Here is a 13,757-nt window from a genome sequence, read left to right as displayed (position 1 = left end):
AAAAAAAAGTTATCTCTGCAATTTAGATGGTAAAAGTTACAGGGTCTGTCAGCTTATAGAAACTAGAGAAAAAGCCTCCTCCAGCAGAAATACAATTTAAAATACTTCCAGCCAAATACACATTTGCAAATACAGAAAACAATCAAAAGACTATAACCGCCTTTCTTACTAAATACTCACTATTCTGAATATATAAGAGACTGTAGCAGGGAGATTGGCAAGAAAGCTGGTTGCATGTCTAGTCCCTTCCAGGACCCAGAGAGAACAAAACCAAACCCAAAAAACACAAACAAAGGCTTCCCTCCACCGAGATTTGAAAGTATCTTGTTTCCTGATTGGTCCTCTGGTCAGGTGTTTGGTTCCCTGTTTGTTATCCCTTTACAGGTAAAAGAGACATTAACCCTTAACTATCTGTTTATGACACACATCTCCCCTGGTCTCTGCTTTCTACAGCAGGATGCTCTATGGGGCCTGCCTCGAGAGCTACCACATGTAGGCAGGGCCGCCCGGGGGGGGGGGGCAAGAGGGGCAATTTGCCCCAGGCCCCGGGCCCTGCAGGGGCCCCCACAACAGTTTTTTGGGGCCCCTGGAGCGGGGTCCTTCACTTGCTCCAGGGGCCCCGGAAAACTCACGCAGAGCCTGGGCCCTGGGAGCTTCTTCTGCTCTGGGTCTTCAGCAGCAATTCAGCAGCGGGGTGGGTCCTTCCGCCTCAGGACCCGCCACCAAAGTGCCAGGTCTTCAGTTGCAATTTGGCTGCAGGGGGCACCCCAGGCCCCCTGAATCCTCTGGGCAGCCCTGCATGTAGGAATCAGAACAAGTTGGATTGCAATCAAATAGTTTTAAATGTAGCTTCTTGTTTTAGTGTACAAAACATATCATTAAAGGAAATGACTCAGACCCTTGATTAGTTCTGGAAGGGCAATGTCTGCTATAAAGATAATGGAGGATCTGGTGAGCTAAGTACATTGGATCTAATTGACCCCTATGGCTCTTCTACACCCATCACCTGTGAGCAGGTGAAACTTCAGAGAGAAGAGAATTTCTCTCTGGAAGTAATACCTGTACTTGACCAGGGAGTGGAAGGGCTCCCTGTCCCTTACCTGTACATTGGGAGCCCTGCTGTGGCCAGATGTGTCAACAATTGCTGTAATTTTCTGGAGTTGCTTGCCCAGAGCATGTTTAGTCCTCCTGCCTGAGTCAAGGTAGAGTTTTGTTTTTACCACTAAGTTGGAGCAAGTTATTTGCAGATAGTAGAAAAGGGAAATAATGGCTAACAGAATACACAGTAAAGTGGAACATATCCCATCCACAACAAGAAGCTCAAGGAAAGAGAGAGCCAGCTGGGAAAAAAAAAAATCAGAGGAAGGAGCAAAGCAGATAACTACATACAGAAATCCTCCACTTTCCCAGAGTGCAGACAGCGGCGACAGCATTTTGTGAGGAGTGGAGGATATAGGAAGAGTGATATGACTAAAGCTTGCCTTGGAGGGACCACCTGGAGGGATGAGCTGGCAGTTCAGTCTCCATTGCCTCTTTAATCCTTGGCCCCTCTTAAGATACTCCAACAAAGGAGTCAATCAGAGCCCATTGGGATGATGGATTTTATTAGTGCTGTGCACAAAACCAGGCCAGAAATCTAGCCCACGCTGAGCCTGACAGTTTAGATTCTGAGCGAACCAGATCTTCCTTTTTCATGCCTTACCCAGTCATGTCTCCTGATTGAAAAATAAGACACAAATATCACATTTACCATAATGATGCTCCCTGGTCTGGAGTCCTCTGCCTATCACAGTTCATGATAGTCTGGATCATCAGTCAAGACTAAAGAATTACAGGGTTACTCTTGGTTTTAACTCACTGTAAGCCCTGGTAATTTTGTTACTGTTCGCTATCATATTTTTCATTTACATAGCATCATGTCTCAGGATCTGGGAAAGCTACACACATGTCAATGAGTCCAGGCTCCCAACAGCCGCTATGAGGGAGATACGCTTTACTGTCCTCATTCAACAGCTGGGGAAACTGAGGCATAAAAAGATTTCTGAAAGTGACCAAGTGTACACACAAAGGCTGTGCCAGAGCTGGGGACAGAGCCTGCCTGCCCCCAATTGTAAGCCCTGTGCTTTAAGCACAAGAGCATTCACCCCGCTTGAATGGAGCCCTGACAGTCTTTTGAAGGACACTATGTAAATGCAAGTCACAGCTATTGATCTAGATCAGTGTAAATTGATAGCTCACATATAAAACAAATTCATTTTTAATGTGCAGGCACCTTATCTACTTGTCAATTCTGGGAATCTGTTCCCTCAATGAAGTCACTCTCAGATGCTCTGAGTGCCACTGAAAGCAAAGACTGTCAGTGCTGCTCCAGTCCAGGAATCCCTGCACTTCAACTACTCTGAGCCCCACTGCAGGGGGAAATCCTTTTCAGTGCCACTCCTGTCCATTCACCCATCAAAGCTGGTCTCAGGTCCACTGCACGGTGAAACCTTCCACCTGTCCCTCCATCCAGATCCATTTTCTCAGTCTCACTAGAGGAAGAATAACCTCAGTGCTGCTCCTTTCTGCCCATCCCAAAAGGCCTTCATCTCATTGTGGGGCAAAGGCCTCTCCAGTGCTCCTCCCTTCATCCATCCCGATGAGCCACTGTCCATCCTATTATCCATTAATTATCAGAGGGGTAGCCGTGTTAGTCTGGATCTGTAAAAGCAGCATGCTCCAAAACGTCTGTTAGCCTATAAGGTGCCACAGGACTCTTTGCTGCTTATCCATTAATGAAGCTCAGCCATCCCCGGGCTCACTTTAAGATGAAGGATTCTTAGGCCTATCTACTCTAGAGGTGAAAGAGGTGAACTAATGTTACCATCACTAGCGTAGCCTAGTATACATAGCCCAGGTGCTACCGATGCGTTTTCAACACTGTGGTTCTGATCCAAAGCCTACTGAAGTCAATTGAAAGTTTCCACTGACTTCAGCGGATGTTGGATCAGGCTCCTGTGTGTGTGTTAGACTTGCCACCAGCAGGTGTAAATGAAACAAGGGCTAAACTGAGAGTGAGCAGCCAACACGAGGGAGCCTCTCCTTCCTAACACAGGTTCAACTGAACAGGTGCTAGCAAGAGTAGAATTTTTTTCAAAACCCTCCCTCATGTAGGCAAGGCCCTAAGCACAGTTCCTGTCCATCCATCCATGTGAGCAGCTCCCAGCATGATTCTGGCCAAGGCCCAAAGGATTCTTGAGTGTCACACTTTTATATCCATCCCCATGAGCCATTCTTAACCATGCTGGAGAGCAAAGACCTCCTCAGAGCTGCGCTCCTCTATCCATCCATCTCAGCAATTCTCTGCCCACTGTGGGACGAAGGTGTCTCTGGATTGAATGCCTTACACAAATAAATAAATATCACAGTATTATATAGAGGAGGAACTAGAGCTACTGGTGCAGGAAGTGAAACCGGATATTATAGGGATAACAGAAACATGGTGGAATAGTAGTCATGACTGGAGTACAGGTATTGAAGGCTATGTGCTGTTTAGGAAAGACAGAAATAAAGGCAAAGGTGGTGGAGTAGCATTGTATATCAATGAGGAGGGTTAACTGTAAAGAAATAAGAAGTGATGGAATGGACAAGACAGAGTCTGTCTGGGCAAAAATCACACTGGGAAAGAAAGCTACCAGAGCCTCCCCTGAGATAGTGCTTGGGGTGTGCTACAGACCGCCGGGATCTGATTTGGTATGGATAGAGACCTCTTTAATGTTTTTCATGAAGTAAACACTAATGGGAAATGTGTGATCATGGGATACTTTAACTTCCCAGATATAGACTGGAGGACAAGTGCTAGCAAGAATAATAGGGCACAGATTTTTCTGGATGTGATAGCAGATGGATTTCTTCACCAAGTAGCTGAAGAACCAACAAGAGGGGATGCCATTTTAGATTTGGTTTTGGTGAGTAGCGAGGACCTCATAGAAGAAATGGTTGTAGAGGACAACCTTGGTTCGAGTGATCATGAGCTAATTCAGTTCAAACTAGATGGAAGGATAAACAAAAATAGATCTGGGACTAGGGTTTTTGACTTCTCAAGGGCTAACTTTAAAGAATTAAGGAAATTAGTTAGGGAAGTGGACTGGACTGAAGAACTTGTGGACCTAAATGCGGAGGAGGCCTGGAATTAGTTTCTGCAGCTGCGACTTAAAGTATCAGAAGCCTGCATCCCAAGAAAGGGGAAAAAAAAACCATAGGCAGGAGTTGTAGGCCAAGCTGGATGAGCAAGTATCTCAGAGAGGTGATTAAGAAAAAGCAGAAAGCCTACAAGGAGTGGAAGAAGTGTGGGATTAGCAAGGAAAGCTACCTTAGTGAGGTCAGAACATGTAGGGATAAAGTGAGAAAGGCTAAAAGCCAAGTAGAGTTGGACCTTGCAAAGGGAATTAAAACCAATAGTAAAAGGTTCTATAGCCATATAAATAAGAAAAAAATGAAGAAAGAAGAAGTGGGACCGCTAAAGGATGGAAAGGAGGTTAAGGATAACTTAGGGATGGCCCAATATCTAAATAGGTATTTTGCCTCAATCTTTAATAAGGCTAATAAGGAGCTTAGGGGTAATGGAAGGATGACAAACGGGAATGAGGATATGGAGGTGACTATTACCACATCTGAGGTAGAAGCCAAACTTGAACAGCTTAATGGGACAAAATCGGAGGGCCCGGATAATCTTCATCCAAGAATATTAAAGGAACTGGCGCATGAAATTGCAAGCCCATTAGTGAGAATTTTTAATGAATCAGTAAACTCAGGGGTTGTACCATATGACTGGAGAATTGCTAACATAGTTCCTATCTTTAAGAAAGGGAAAAAAAGTCATCTGAGTAACTATAGGCCTGTTAGTTTGACATCTGTAGTATGTAAGGTCTTGGAAAAAATTTTGAAGGAGAAAGTAGTTAAGGACATTGAGGTCAATGGTAATTGGGACAAATTACAATATGGTTTTACTAAAGGTAGATCGTGCCAAACCAACCTGATCTCCTTCTTTGAGAAGGTGACAGATTATTTAGACAAAGGAAATGCAGTAGACCTAATTTACCTCGATTTCAGTAAGGCGTTTGACACGGTTCCACATGGGGAATTAGTCAAATTGGAAAAGATGGCGATCAATATGAAAATTGAAAGGTGGATAAGGAACTGGTTAAAGGGGAGACTACAATGGGTCGTACTGAAGGGTGAACTGTCAGGCTGGAAGGAGGTTACTAGTGGAGTTCCTCAAGGATCGGTTTTGGGACCAATCTTATTTAACCTTTTTATTACTGATCTTGGCACAAAAAGCGGGAATGTGCCAATAAAGTTTGCGGATGACACGAAGCTGGGGGGTATTGCTAACACAGAGGAGGAACGGGATATCATACAGGAAGATCTGGATGACCTTGTAAACTGGAGTAATAGTAATAGGATGAAATTTAATAGTGAAAAGTGCAAGGTCATGCACTTAGGGATTAATAATAAGAATTTTAGATATATATTGGGGACACATCAGTTGGAAGCAACAGAGGAGGAGAAGGACCTTGGAGTATTGGTTGATCACAGGATGACTATGAGCCGCCAATGTGATATGGCCGTTAAAAAAGCTAATGCGGTTTTAGGATGCATCAGGCGAGGTATTTCCAGCAAAGATAAGGAGGTGTTAGTACCGTTATATAAGGCGCTGGTGAGACCTCACCTGGAATACTGTGTGCAGTTCTGGTCTCCCATGTTTAAGAAGGATGAATTCAAACTGGAACAGGTTCAGAGACGGGCTACTAAGATGATCCGAGGAATGGAAAACTTGTCATATGAAAGGAGACTCAAAGAGCTTGGCTTGTTTAGTCTAGCCAAAAGAAGGCTGAGGGGGGATATGCTTGTTCTTTATAAATATATCAGAGGGATTAATATTAGGGAGGGAGAGGAATTATTTAAGGTTAGTACCAATATAGACACAAGAACGAATGGGTATAAACTGGACACTAGGAAGTTTAGACTTGAAATTAGACAAAGGTTTCTAACCATTAGAGGAGTGAAGTTCTGGAACAGCCTTCCAAGGGGAGTAGTGGGGGAAAAGACATATCTGGCTTTAAGACTAAGCTTGATCAGTTTATGGAAGGGATGGTATGATGGGATAGCTTAATTTTGGCAATTGATCTTTGATTACCAGCAGATAAGTATGCCCAGTGGTCGGTGATGGGATGTGGGATGGGATGGGATCTGAATTACTGCAGAGAATTCTTTCCTGAGTGCTGGCTGGTGAGTCTTGCCTACATGCTCAGAGTTTAGCTGATTGCCATATTTGGGGTCGGGAAGGAATTTTCCTCCAGGGCAGATTGGCAGAGGCCCTGGAGGTTTTTCACCTTCCTCTGCAGCGTGGGACATAGGTCACTTGCTGGTGGATTCTCTGCAGCTTGAGGTCTTCAAACCACAATTTGAAGACTTCAATAACTTGGACATAGGTTAGGGGTTTGTTATAGAAGTGGATGGGTAGGGTTCTATGGCCTGCTTTGTGCAGGAGGTCAGACTAGATAATCACATTGGTCCCTTCTGACCATAAAGTCTATGAGTCTATAATTGTCCCAAACATTATGGCTTATGCAAGAGTGTTAGTGCTGGGTCCAGGGCCATCACAATAGAATACTGTACTTTGCAGTTTCATGGGTAGGCAATTGGCTGCAGAGTTGTTTTCCCAGCACTGAAGGGCTTGTCTAAACGGATATTTAGCTCATGGCAAGCTGAGGTGTGACTCTACCCCACATTAGCCAGCCTTGCTCTGACTGACTGTGTGCACCCTGCCAAGGCGCATTAACAGTTCTTTAATGTGCTTTGATCTAGTCCTGTTTCAAGACTAGATCAAAGCAAAGTAACAAACCGCTAATGTTCGCCAGCAGGATGCACACGGACAGGCCAGTGTGGGGTAGAGTCACACCCCAGCTTGCCCTGAGCTAAATATCCATTTTAAAAAGCCCTAAGTTTTCATTATTATAAAAATCTTCTGTTTCCAGAACCTGGAGAATGTAAACTAAGCCTAACCCAGTGCTGTGATGTCTGAGTCTGCAGGCAACCTGAAATAAGAACCCTGAAACATATGCTCTGCTCATTTATCTCTCTGGCTTGTTACCACTGAAGTCTATACAATACAAAATTTCAACTGCCACATTTTAAATTATTTCACTGCTGATCATTCTAGCACCCAACTAATGCGCTTATCCCACAAACCCAAACCACTGTCAAGGGTCAAAACCCCCAGCTGTCCTCTTCCTAACTATCAAAGCCTTCCTTTTCCTATTGACAGCTTCTGTAATGCTGTGGTTCATCATCAACACAGGATCTTGCAGTGCATTGAAAAAATAAAAAATTATCAGCAACATGAAACAAATTTAACTTAATAGCAGGACAATAAATAACCCAAGGAACACTCTGACTATCACTCATGCCCATATTAAATTAAAACGTGGAGGAGGTTTTTAATGAATGTATCTTATGCTGCTGCAGAAGCTCCAACCCTGCTGCCCAGGAGTGCCACAATGTGCAGAGATCTTGCTACAGAATTTAGGTCAAGCCTGTACTGAGTACAAGGGGCCTGGACTGTAGAGAGGCAGCATAGTGCAATGTAGAAGGTACTGCACTAGGACTCAGGAAACAGAGGTTGTCCATTCTGCTGCTAAGCTGCTGGGTGACTATAACAGGGCACTCACCTCTTGAGCACCACTGAGCAACTGGATTCTGAAGTCCTTGTCTCACTCCTGTTACCCTCTGCAGGCTGCCAGACAACTTTGACAGGTCTTGATCCTCCAGCGAAGCCACAAAGTCCCCACAAATGAGCCCCTTCTATGATATTAAAGATTCCAATAAACAAAGTCTATTTGCCCTTGTTAGGGTTCTCAGCCCCTGCTCTGGGCCCTTTAAATTCAGCCCTTTGTTCAGGCTTCCAAGTAAACTCCATCCCCTTCTGGGATTTTTGCCATTTTACCTGCAGCTGGTAGGGAAACTGGCCCTACCCACCACTCTGAGCTTCAACCCAGGCACCTTATAAACAGAAGCCCCACATATTGCTCAATGCAATGCATTGCCACTTCTTCACTGGGCATCTTCCTACCTGGCCCCTTTAGCTTTACCCTCATCTCAGGGTTAAGGTTCTTTGTTTCTTCTCTCTGCAATCCCAGCTATATAAGTTCAGCCAGCTGTAAACTCTATCTAACAGTCAGGCTTCTTTGGCCAGAGAGGAGCCCCCATTCTTCATTCCTCTGGTCCCAGCCAGGAACTGACCTGCTAAGGCCCTGTAACTCCTTTTATCTGAACCTACTGGGCTTGAATTGGCTCCTTCTGTGAAGACTCTCTGGGCAGGCCTGGAGGACCCACCTTTGCTGCTCCTTTCCTGTCACTCTGGTTCTTCCTGGTGGCAGTGATGGGTAGTAGGAAGGTAGGGTCTCCTGTAGGGAACCGCAGATGTCATCTACATCCCATAATAGTGACTTTGGGCAAGTTACTTCCTCTCTCTGTACCTCATTCCTCACCCACCACACCCCTTTGCCTGTCTTCTCTGTTTTGCTGTCAAGCTGTTTGGGGCAGAGACTGTTTCTAACTCACAATGGGACCTTGATCTTATATGAGGCCTCTGGGTGCTGCTGTAATAACAATTCTAAATAACTATATTTTTCAAAAATGGGCTCTGCATTGAGGAAGTGGGCCAATATGCCAGAGCTCTGCCACAGTCAGAGTTTGGGGAGCTAGCCCAGCTCTGTTTCTCTTGTTATTCAACAGCTATCACCTCAGACTCGTAAAGGTGAACCTCTCAGACTAATAGGTTCAATATTTCAGCACAGATAGTGGCAGCATTTTTGCAGCACTAAGTAAAAGGTCACCTGGCTGGAGTGAAATTTCTCTGCTTTACTCCCTGACCCGGTGTAGCATGCAAAGCCCATTTTTTGACGAGACACAAGAGATGGAGAGAGAGAGAGGGTAAGGGGAGCTTGAGCCTGTCAGAATACGGAACAAGCTCTCATTAAAGCCCTGGACAGCTAGGAAGAAGCCCAGGCTTTGCTGCATAAGCCAAACCAGGGCTCCTAGCGGCCACGGCAATACAAGGGTGCCAATGTGCTGTGGGGCTGTTTGTGAAATAGGCACTTGTTCACATGATACTTGACCGAGACTATTAATTCTTTTTGCCAAACAAGTGTAAGGTGATGCAGCTTTTAGGCCTGGACTCAGTAAAGCACATAAGCCTGTCTTAGCACTCACATGCCTGTCTGTGGTGCTGTATGGATGATCATGCAAGAGCCCCCATCCTGGCTGAAACAGTAGGGACTGAACCAGGGACCTCCATGCTCTGCAGATGAAAGCTATGGCAGATGCCCATCCTGTCTGGCGCAGGCACAGATAGGAACACATAACACACACTGACCAATGGGAAATAAGACTAAATCAGTCTAATAATCTTCATCAGAAATAATTGTAACAGGGGAACTCTCAGCTGGCCAGATAGGGGGCCATAGTGGGGGCCCTTCCCACCCGGCATGGTCTCTCTCTCCTTTCCAGAGAATGGAAGTAGGAGCAGATTTTGGAGTGGAACGTGAAAGGAAGGCAGAGATTTGGAATACATCCCCTTTCCAGCACACTTCTCGCAGCGTTCTGTCTTATTTGCATGTGAATGGCCTGGTGTTCTTTATAAGCAAGAATTAAGAGAACAAAGGCAACAGGAAGCGAGGGGAAGAAGAAAAAGACAGAAACTGGAGGTGGTGACTGACACCCAGAAGAAAGGCTAGCACTCCGAGCTATTCCCAGTTGTCTGGAGACCCACTGACAGACTCCAGGGCTGTAATTTGGGAAAGAGAAGCCTGCTCATGATTTTCCCTCTCCTGCCTCTCGCCACAGAACAGAATCCCTGGTCCAACTCCATTCTAGTCTAATTTCTGCTCCTTTTGCACAGCACAGAGTCACAGACTGTCTTTTCACTGTAGATGTGGTTCAGTTTTTTCCCTCAAAAAGAAACTCTCCCTTACACCATGAGTCTCCTCTCTCTGGACTACATTCCCAACGGGCGCTTAGCTGTTGCAGAGCTAAGCGTTGAAGCACCCAGCTCCTAGGCACCCTGCTGCTCTGTGGAATTCACAGCCCCAATTAGGCAGCCAGATTCCTCATACAGCGCATGGGAAGAGTTAGGCACCTAAGAAAGGGATCCACAGAAGCCAGCATGCTGAGTAGGGGGAGTTGCCTAATCTAGCCAGGAGCAAAAGGCAGAGGAGAGGGACAAGGCATAGAGCCCCAATCCACAAAGGATGGAGGGGCCTAACTCCCTTTGGCACCTGACAAGCCAGACGGAGGCTCCTATCTCCAATCAGCATTCTCAAGCATGACCATTTTTCGGGGAGTTAGGCATCTAAACCAAGACAGCTTCTTCTCATGAAAAACCAGAGAGCAACACAAACCATCACAGCCAACAGCCCAGAGATGAGGGCACTCATCCGGCTCCAAACCAGGCAGAGCAGAAATTCAGACCTGGGTCTCCCAGATGAGTGCCCTAACCACTGGGCTCTTGGCTAGACTGGAACATGCCATCTGTTCTCCCAAGCTGTCTTTTGTGTGGGGCCCTGTCATAAACAGATAGCTAAGGGTTAATGTCTCTTTTACCTGTAAAGGGTTAACAAACAGTGACCTGCAACACCTGACCAGAGGGCCAATCAGGAGACAAGATACTTTTAAATTTCGGTGGAGGGAAGCCTTTGTGTGTGTTTTTGGGTTTTGCTTTGTTCTCTCTAGGCTCTGAGAGTGACCACACATACCTACAGACTCTAATCTTCTGTTCCAATTTTGTAAGTACAAAAGTAGAAAGACAGTTTAGTCCTTTTAATTGTTTTTCTGTATTTGCAACTGTGTATCTGGCTGGTAGAGTTTTAATTGTGTAGTTTGCTGGAAGTATTTTAAATTGTATTTACTGGGGGGAGGCTTCTTTTTAGTTTCTATAAGCTGACAGACCCTGTAACTTTTTACCATCTAAATTGCAGAGATAGACCTTTTACTTTTTTTTCTTTTTATTAAAAGTTTTGCTTTTAAGACCTGTCTGATTTTTTTCTCCTTGTTGAGACTCAAGGGAATTGAGTCTGTACTTAACAGAGAGGTGGGGGAGAAGGGGGAATCCCTTTGTTTTAGATTCACGGAACTTGAATCTGGATTGCCTCTGGGGGAAGGTATGATTCCTCTCTGTGTGGTGATTCAAGGAGTTGAATCACAGTGATCTCCTAGTGTACCCAGGGCAGGAAAGAGCTGGGAGGAAGAAGGGAAATGGTTTATTCCCCTTTGTTGTGAGACTCAAGGAATTTGGGTCTTGAGGTCCCCAGGGAAGGTTTTGGGGGAGACCAGAGTCTATCAGGCACTCTACCTAGTCCTGACTGGTGGCAGTATATCAGATCTAAGCTGGTAATTAAGCTTAGGGAAATTCATGCTAGTACCCATATTTTGGATGCTAAGGTTCAGATCTGGGAATTATACTATGACAGGCCCACACTGGTAGGCTTGCTGTAAAGCAGGGGAGGCCTGAACTGGTTCACGTGCTCTGAGCAGGCCAAATAGATTGGGCCTTGCTGGCTAGATAGACGGGGAACTCCTCTTGCTGAAGCATAGGTGTGAATGAGGGATCCAAGAAGCTCAGAGGCATTAAGACTGAGGTGCCGGTGCACAAGCTCAGAGATGGGAACCTAGGCAATTAAGAGACCTTAGCACCTCTAGGGTAAGCAAGCAGCTGAACAGTGGTCTTGTGAATGTCAGTGGTGCCTAAATGTTGGACTTAAGCACCTAAAGAGGCAGAGTCCCTGTGTGAATCTAGCCCCCTCTGACCATGCAACCCCTTTGCTTCCCACCTCATCTACCCAGCCCCAGTTCTTCCTTGTGCAGGATGTATCAGCAGAGCAGTGTGAGGCCTGGAACTGGAACAGCAGCTTGTGGAGCTGACTTGTAAATATTCTTTCAAATTGTTTAACCAATTTGCTCCAACCGTGTCAGTGCCCTGTTTCTGTTCATTTCCCACAAGCATTCTAGGAAATGAGTTCATGGCTGGGTATGTTTGGGGAAGCATCCAAATTTAAATGAATCCTGCAGAAGATTTCAAGTCATCATTGCAAGTACTTACATAGGAATTCAATTTAGCAGTTATTTGCATCCAATCAGGGAAAAGAAAGAAGCCAAGTGACCTACAAATCCAATCAAAACAGCTCAAATTTTGAAGGCTTACAAACTGTTTGGAATGAGCTACAGAGCAAGAATTATCTGTAGAAACTAATGGAAAAATCATTTTGAAAAACAAATTCAAGAAAATCATGTTCTGTTCATGGAAAATTGACTCGCAGAAGAAAAGTCATGGCAATTATTCGTTACAATTAGATGCCCAGCTGTAGCCAGAAGTGCTACCAGTCAGGAGTAAGGTGTATTGGGGTTCATGGCTGGAACAGAAAGGCTGGAGGGATATGTAGCTCTGTATGTTATTGGGCTGTACATTAGAGGTGTTTTACCCAGCTTCCGGAAAAGTCTGGTGTAAGTATGAGGATTCCATGTGGACATCCCAACCTCGCCTGTCTTCTTCCCCATGCCATCCAAGCAGATTCAGTTACCGGCAGTCAATGACAGGATTTCCAGGAAAGTCATTCAGCCCCATAGCAGGCAATTACCAGTAAAAAGAGGGCAGCCTCTGTTGCTGTCACAAACCATTGCGAAGAGTTTCCGTAATCCTTCCTTTGAACTCCGTCATTACTGCAATTTACAATGGGTTTATTAGACGCTTAATTGAATTGGTCCTGCTCGGGGGTGTTCCTCGCTCACACACCAGCCATTAGCAGCTGCTAATGAGGGGATGCAGAGGATTAGTGCATCAATTATCAGGTTTGGTTTGGGCTATAGGGGCAGCCAGCAGCAAGCTCTTGTGAATTCAGCTGAGAAGTGTGATGCAGCGAGCTCAGTGAGAACATACATGCTGGCTCATTCACATCTTCTCAAAATGACACATATCAGCACATACCCATCTACTGCACCTCCACACACCAAAGATAGGACTGGGGCTAGCATCTTCCATCCAGCTGGAGGCAATGCACTATAGAAAAGGAAATGCCCCACCTTCCTTCTCTGTCTGCCCTGGGAAGTTTGCAAAGATGGAAGAACCTCCTGCTTGGTCTAAAGCCTTTTTAAGAGGGCCATGGCCAGGGCAGGCAGAGAAGCAGGAAAGACATCAATTTACCCATCACCGTTCAAGGACCTTTCAGTGAAGGCCAGGGATGTGATGATGCCCATTGCAGAGGGAAAGCAGAGCTCAGGGCGAAGGCCACCCCTGTGTACTCACTCACAGCACAGGAAGGAGGGTAAAACCAGCCCAGTCCAGAAACGTTCATAGCCTACTGCCTTTGTGTGAGCTAGAGCATGTCTCCTTCCTCCTTGCCAAAGAAACAAACAATGCAGACTAGAGAGAGCAGGCTCAGCCTTACTCCCCACAGCAAGACACCTCTGGGACATAAGGGCTGCTCTCAGGCATGTGATCTGTGGGGATTCTGGGAGGCTGAGGGCAAACTTACTCCCACTGTGGTGACCGAATGCTCTTAATGCCACACCAGAAATAATAGATTCCCATGGGGTTACCCAGTCCAAAGCTTCACTAGTGGAGTGATGGGCAGCCTGTCTCTTTAGAGCTCCAAGGCTAACATTACAAATTGGGGTCTAAAGAGCAGAGAGTAGGGCAGTGGGAAGGGAGAAAAGGAAAGTGA

The sequence above is a fragment of the Gopherus evgoodei genome, chromosome 1, assembly GCF_007399415.2.
Source record: "Gopherus evgoodei ecotype Sinaloan lineage chromosome 1, rGopEvg1_v1.p, whole genome shotgun sequence".
In the NCBI taxonomy this organism is placed as follows: Eukaryota; Metazoa; Chordata; order Testudines; family Testudinidae; genus Gopherus; species Gopherus evgoodei.
The sequence above is the reverse complement of the archived record's forward strand: the minus strand, read 5'-3'. Positions refer to the sequence as shown.